This window comes from Antechinus flavipes, chromosome 5 (genome assembly GCF_016432865.1).
Source record: "Antechinus flavipes isolate AdamAnt ecotype Samford, QLD, Australia chromosome 5, AdamAnt_v2, whole genome shotgun sequence".
NCBI lineage: Eukaryota > Metazoa > Chordata > Mammalia > Dasyuromorphia > Dasyuridae > Antechinus > Antechinus flavipes.
The window spans coordinates 83650088-83658170 of NC_067402.1; positions in this window are offsets into that span (position 1 = coordinate 83650088).

Genomic DNA, 8083 nt, shown 5'->3' on the forward strand with positions numbered 1-8083 from the left:
AAAACAAATTTACAGATCCCAGATTAAGAACCCCTTTCTTAGGGAGTTTGGAAAAAATCTTTATAGCCACTTCCTCTCATAAAGGTTTGCTAACTAAGCTATATGGGAAACTGACTCAAATATAAGAGCCATGTCCCAAGAAACGGTCAAAGGCTAAGAACAGTTCTCAACAACTGAAATCCAAGCTATCAACCAACAGCCATATAAAATAAATTCTTCACATAAGAGAATAATAGAATGTGCAAATTAAAATAGCTCTGAATTTCACCTGCCGCTCTCACCCCCCAAATTCACAAAGATAATAAAAAGACTGACAGTTGTTAGCATACAGATGTATATCGTGCCTTAATCAGTTTTTCCCCCCAGGTTCTGTGTAATCAGAGAAAACTGAGCTAGCATTTCAATTTCCAGTTAGAATTTCATAGTATTTGGATTCACAAAGGATTAATTTGAAGAGAGACATCTGAATTGTCACCTAGATAACCAAGAAAATTCAGCAAACATAAATCCCATGAAACAAAAAGCCAAAGTATTGAAATGATTATCACTATTAATATTGAGTCCTCTTGTATCTTTGTAACCCTCTCCCAGTGTCTGTTTAATCAGCACATTTCATCTTGGATCTCAGATATCACAAGTTGTCTGAAACCTGAAAACATCTTTTGGGTATTCTGGAATAGGCCTTCTTCTCAGGGCAGTTTTGAAGAAAGCTCCTCCTAAATGGATTTGTTTTTCTGGTTCCAAGTCACTTGCAAAGAATTCTAGATAATTGTACTAAAATCTGCCAGAAATAAGACTCAGTACAGTATATCTTGTTTTATTTTACTGTGCTTTATTGTACTTCACAGATACTACATTTTAAAATATAAATATTTTATTTTCCCAGTTACATATAAAACACATTTTAATGTGTTTCTTAAAATTCTGAATTCCAAATTCTCTTCTTCCTCCTTTCCCTTCCTTGAGAAGGCAAGCAATTAGTAATAGGCTATACAAGTGTAGTCATGCAAAACAATATTAGTCATGTTCTAAAAATAAAAACCAAAAAAAGCTGGAAAAATAAAATTTTGAAAAATATGCTTCCATTTGCATTCAGATTATATCAATTCTTTCTCTGGAGAAGAATAGCAGTTTTCATCCTTTAGAAATCCTTCAGAATTGCCTTAGATCATATTATTGCAAATAGCTAAGTCATTTCACAGCTGATTATCAAATAATACTGCTGTTATGTACAGTGTTCTGGTTCTGCTTACTTCACTTTGTGTTGGTTGATGGAAATATTCAGGTTTTCCTGAGAACATTCTGTTCATTTCAGTCATATACTTATGTGTCCTTTTGAACTCACTACCCATATCACAACCCTCTTACCACTTGTTGTCTGGTCCTCCTCTGCAACATCTCTCAAAGACACCTCCTCTCTTCTGACCTTGCCACACTTCTCTGGTGCAGACCCTCATCATCTTCTGACTAATTATTGCAATAGTCTGCTGGTGGGTTTACCTGATTTACATTTTACTCCACACCAATCCACCCTCCATCCAACCACTAAAATGATTTTCCTAAAGTTTAAGTCTGATCATGTAGCCTTTCTATTCAATAAACTCTTACCTCTGTACCCCATATAGCATTCTCCAACTAATGGTCTCAATTTCCAATTCTTGGCCACCACAAAACTGCTTTATAAATATTTTTATACATATCGGTCCTCTCCTTTTTCTTTGATCTCTTTGGAATATAGACCTAGTAGTGGTTTTGCTGTGTCAAAAGGTAGTTTGCTAATGCTCTCTTAGCTGCCTAATCCAATGGCCTTTTCTTGATCCTCATTTTCCTTTTCCTTTCTGTACTGTTAATCATTTTCTCCTCCTTGATCTTCCCTTTTTTCTAGATTTTTGGGCACCACTCTTTCCTGGTTCCTTCTACCCATACAACTGCTTCTCTCTCTCCTTTGCTGAATCTTGTTCCACATCATGCCTTCTGACTCTAGGTGTCCTTAAGGCTCAGTCCTAGGTCCTCTTCTCCTATCACTACATCCTGCTTTCTTGGTGAGCTTATCAGCTTCCCATGGATTTAATTAATATTTATACTGCTGAGTCTCAAAATTGCTTTTCTTGTACCAGTCTTTCTGTGACATCCAGTCTCATCTCTAATCTTTCAAACATCTGGAACTGGATGTCTAGTAGAGATCTTAAACTCAATATGTCCTGAACTCTAAACTCCCTTTCTAATTTCTCTATTATTGTAAAGGACAACATCATCTTCCCAGTCTCTTGGGCTTACAAGCTAGGTGTCCTCAACTCCTCACTATCTCTCAAACCCTATTTCCTCTCTTCTGACTTTGCCACCTCTCTGGTATGGACCTTATCACCTTGTGACTGATTATTGCAGTAGTCTGCCTGACTTATATTTTCCCCCATACCAATCCACCCTTCATTTAGCCACTAAAGTGATTTTCATGTAACCCTTCTATTCAATAAATTCTAGGGACTCTCTCTCACCTCTAGCATTACAGAATAGCTGGCTGGCATGCAGCACCTTTCATAACCTACCCACCTCCTGCCTTCCCAGTCTTCACTATGCCCTGCTTCCCAAATTGTACTCTTCCATTCTGTGACTCTGACTTGGCCACAACAAGATGCTTTATTGCTTGGCTCTGTAACTGTGGGATCTCCAAAGCAACCATAGAAGGCAAATGGTGAGCCCCTGAACTGTAAGGTAACAGGCAGGACTGGGCTAAGCTAACCCAGCTCAGTGGGAATGCTAAAAGAACTGGACCCAGTGGGATGGTAAGTCAGTGAAAGGCCCTTGTCCCCCAGCAAAAAAAAAAAAAAAAAAAATGCTTGGGATAATTTCCCCTGTGCCCTAGATACAAAGCTCAGCTTTTTAAACTGAGTAAAAAAGCAAAAAAAGATCTCTGACCATAGAAAACTGCTATGATGACAGGCAAGATCAGAACACAAACCCAAAAAAGGACAACAATGATAAAATGCCTTCATATAGCAGGGGGATATGAACTCTCAAGCTCAAAAAGGATTTTAAAAGAGAAGAAAAATGGAAAAAATAAGTGAGAGCTATGCAGGAAAATTATCAAAGTTTTTTGGGAAAACTAACAGCTTGAAAAAGGAGGCACAAGAAATTTCACCAAAGAAAACAACTCCTTAAAAAATGAATTTGGTGAAATGGAAAAAATATATATCGAACAAATCACTTCTTTTATAAATATAATCAGACAAATGCAAAAGGAGGTAGAAAAGCTAATTAAAGGAAATAATTCATTAAAAATTAGAATTGGACAGTTGGAAGTGAGTGACTCAATGAGATGTCAAGAAAAAGTCAAACCAAAAAAAAAATTGAAAATGTAAAATACCTTTTTGGAAAAACTGACCTGGAAAACAGAACCAAGAGAGACAATCTCAGAATTATTAGACTACGTGAAAGCCACGATCAAAAAAGGAACCTGGATTTCTCTTTCAAGAAGTCATCAAAGAAAACTGCCCTGATATCCTAGAACCAGAGGGTAAAATAGTCACTGAACGAGTCCACTGATTACTTTCTGAAAGAAATCCTAACATGAAAACTCCAAGGAATATTGTACTAAATTCCAGAATTATCAAATCAAGAAAATTATGAGGAAAATTCCCTTAGAGACTGTTGTCTTCTGCAGTTCTGAACTTTACTCTCTTCTTCCATGTGGGTAGATCCTTCTTGTATATCTTCATCATGAAGGATATAAATTCTATTACCTTCTTTTGCCTTTCTTTCTTAGTATATTCTGCCCCTCCCTTTTTTTCTTAAGACTGTCAAAACTGAACAAAATCACCTTAGACTCTATCTTATTTAGCTCCTTGGATTTCCCCTTGAGAATTCCTATTTTCTTCTTCCTGAGTAGAACCTAAGCATTTTGTGAGGCAAAGGGTAGAGTATTGGACCCCAAGTCAAGAAGAACTGAGTTCAAATTCAACCTCAGACATTCATTGTCTGTGGGACTCTAGCCAGGTTATTTAATCACAATTTGCCCCACTTTCATCAATTGTAAAGGAACAACAATAATAGCATTTATGTCAATAATAATAACAGCATTATGGTGGTTATGAGGATTGAATGAGAAAATATTTATAAACTGCTTAGCTCAGTGACAATCCATAGTAGGTACTATATAAATGCCTATTTCCTTTCCTTCCCTTCATTTAATTCCTTCTAGTTGTTCTTATTTTGCTTTCCCCTACCTTCTCTTGACCTTGCAAAGTTTTTCCTCAGTTGGTTTTTTTAGGAGGATTGCTTGAAAGTCTTTGATTCCACTTGAGGTCTTTCTCTAAGGCCTCTCTTAGGATCATATTCAGTCTTGCCAAGTGAGATATTTATGGTTTTAAGCCATTATCTTTTGCCTTTTGCAACAGCAACGTCTAAGATTTCTTCTTTATAATAGTAGACATCCAATCTTCTGTGATCTCTATCAGATATAGTTCCTTGGAATTTGAATTCTTTCTTTTTGGCTTCCTGCACTGTTTTGTTTTGTTATTTTTTCTTTCATCTGGAAGCCCAGGATTTTGTCTCCAATATTCCTTGGAAGTTCTCATTTTAGAATTTCTGTCAGGAAATGTCTAGTAGATTTTCCTTTTGTTTTCTGGTTTTAATTGATATGAGAAGTGTTTGCTTCTATTTTTTTTTTTCTAAAGTATTCAGGTGTTTTGTTTTTTTTTTATTTCTTTGTTTTGTTCTAATTCATGGTTTTCAAGAAGTCTGAATAATGAATCTTAAACTATAGGTCCTTAATTTGTTTTACAGGTTAATTATCTTTGATAGTAGATAACTTAACCTTTTTTGGAATGAGTTTCTCATTCCAAGTAGGCTGGCACTAAGTAGTAGTGTGCAATTAACTCTTATATCAGAAAAACATTTCCATAAACAGTGTATATCATAAAACTTTGACATGTCTGAACTTGTTGAGAAGAGTCTTACCTCTGCTGCTTAACAGAAGTTGAATGGAGGGTCTACTCACCATTTCACACCATCCATCATTTGGGAAGGGATATGTCTCTTGACCATAGATCTATATTCATAGTCCTTGTGCCAGAAAAATGGGAAATATGATAACTAATTGGACGTTGTAATATTCAGTATTTTCTTTCTAAAAGCCAATTTCATTTCTTACCACAAGCACCCTGACTTGTACCTAATTAAAAACAAAACAAAACAGCAGTTAATATTTGGAATTCCTTAAGTCTCCAACTGAAGCTATGATCTTTAAATTAGATTTGTTCGTGTCATTGATCTCCACCATTATTAATGTCATGGCTCTCTTTATGATTATCCATCTCAGTCACTATTATCAAAGTTCAAGCAAAGTCTTTGTCCTTTGGCTCAGATCCCATTCCTGCCAGCTCTTGTTCAGTTGAGTACAGTGGAGTTATATCTGATTTTGGCTGAAACTCAGATGTATCATTAATTTTCCTTAGATATTTCATGTTTCATTTAGACACTTTTCCATTTGCATGAAGACATCCTCTGATCTAGATGCCAGGGGTTATAGGATTCTGATACTCCTGTTCCAGGTACAATTCACCTTTTTGATCTTAACAGTGCTTTTTCCCCTTGGTCATACCAGATGTCCCATTGATTTGACTTTGCATATTGTGAGCTGTATTTTAAACTGTCTTCATGGCATGTATAATTGTGGACCTGTTTATTATTTGTGCTGGGGCTATTTTGTTTATAGGTATATATTTCTATCTATGCAATTTATTTCCCATGTACAGTTTTTCAGGAGAACATTCAGGACATTCTAATGGTACTATACCATAAGCCAGTTTAGCATGCTTTAGAATCAAAGGATTGTAACATTTTAGAGCTAGAAAGGATGTTGGAGATTATCTACTCTAGTTGTGGCAAATGAGACTTAGAGAAGTCATGTGACTTACTGGTTCCTGCTAGTAACACAAGTGTTTAGTGCAGATGCTTTTAGTGTGCAGCCTCTACACTTAGATTACATTTTTGCCTACCTTCTTTTTCTGGACAAGAGGATTCAATCTTCACCCAGAGTCCATAACTTCTCTATCTCAAGGGGGATAGAAATCTCCCCTTCTTTGAAATTGTTGTAGATCATTGTACTGATTGGTTACTAAATCTTTCTCAGTTAGTTATTTTTATTTTATTGCTTTTGATACATATTTTGATTTTCTGATTCTGCTTACTTCATTTTGTATTAGGTCATATGAGTCTTCCCAAGTTTCTTTTTAAAACTATCCCCTTCATTATTTCTTACACAATCGAATTCCATCATGATCACATACGACAACTTGTCTAGATATTGCTCAATTGATGAACATCATTTCAGCTTCAATTCTTTGCCATCACAAAAAAAGAGCTGTAATAAATAATTTTGTATGTATGATTTTTTCCATTTTCTGACTTCTGTAAAGTATTAGTAGTAGCAGAATTTATGGGTCAAAGGATATTCATAGTTTTATAATTTTTGGATGTAATTCCAAATTGTTTTGCATAATGATTAGACCAGTTCACACGTACACCAACAGTGTAAGGAACAATAAATTCAATAATTAAAAAGATCACTGGTGACTTTGGATAGAGCAATTTCAGTTTAATGATGAGGTGAGAAGCTAGATTATAGTTTAGAAGAGACAAAATTTCAGGACAATCTTTTTTTTTTCCATAACATTTAATTTTTTCCCCAACTACCATGTAAAAACAATTTTAACATTCATTTAAAAAAAATTTTGAGTTTCAAGTTATCTTTCTCCCTCCTTCATCTTTCCTAAGCAGATATACAGGTCATACATATGCAACCATACAAAGCATATTATCATATCATTCATGTTGTAAACAAAAACATAAATAAAAAAAATCCCACAAAGTGAAGAATAGTATGCTTCAATTTGCATTCAGACTCCATCAGTTCTTTCTCGGGATGTGGAGAACATTTTTCATTATGAGTCCTTTGGTATTCTCTCAGATCATTGTATTTCTGAGAAAAGCTAAGTTATTTAAAGTTGATCATTGTGCAATATTGTTGTTACTATGCACAGTGTTCTGGTTCTCTTCACTTTGCATCAGTTTATCTAAGTCTTTCCCAGTTTTCCTGAAATCATTCTGTTCATCATCTCATATAGCCTAATGGTATTCCATTATAATTATATACAACTACTTATTCAGGCATTACCTTATTGATAGGTATCCCTTCTACTTCCAATTCTTTGCTGCTACAAAAAGAGCTGCTATAGATATTTTTGTATTCCTTTTTTATTTTTTAATCTCTTTGGGATAGTTGTATTACTGGATCAAAGGATATATACAGTTTGCCCTTTGGGCATAGTTCCAAATTACAACAATGCATTAGTGTTTCGATTTTCTTAGATCTCTTCCAACATTTATCATTTTCCTTTTCTGTCATATTAGCCAATCTGATAGGTGTGAGGTGAAACCTAAGAGTTGTTTTAATTTGCATTTTTCTAATCAGTAATGATTTAGAGCAGTTTTTCATGTGACTATAGATAGATAGCTTTGATTTCTTCATTTCAAAACTGCCTGTTCATATTCTTTGACATTGATCAATTGGAGAATGATTTGTATTCTCCAATATTTGACTCAGTTCTCTATATATTTGAGAAATGAGACCTTTTTCAGAGACACTTACTACAAAAATTGCTTCCCAGTTTTTGATTTCAGGACATCAATTTATGCTTTAGGAATTGAGGATAGATCAGATTACTTATTACTTGATAGACATTTGCTATTCATGATCTGTGTTATCCTTTTTGAATCATGAAGATTGTGTGTCTGCCACATATTGCTATAATTTATAAGCATTTGTCTCCTCTGGACTGCCTATCAATGGGAATACAAAAGCAGCCCTTTGGAATTGGAGTGTTAAGACAAGGCTGAGCAATGTACTCTAGTGATTTATATGGCAGACTTTGACATAGCATTGGTGAAATAGTGTGGTCCTTTTCTATCTTTTGAATTTCATACCTTACTTAATTATTCATATAAACATTTAAAATGTTTTGGGAGAATTTTATCAGGGCTTATTTTATATGTATGCAGAAAAAGAATTTTGCTTGATTTTTGA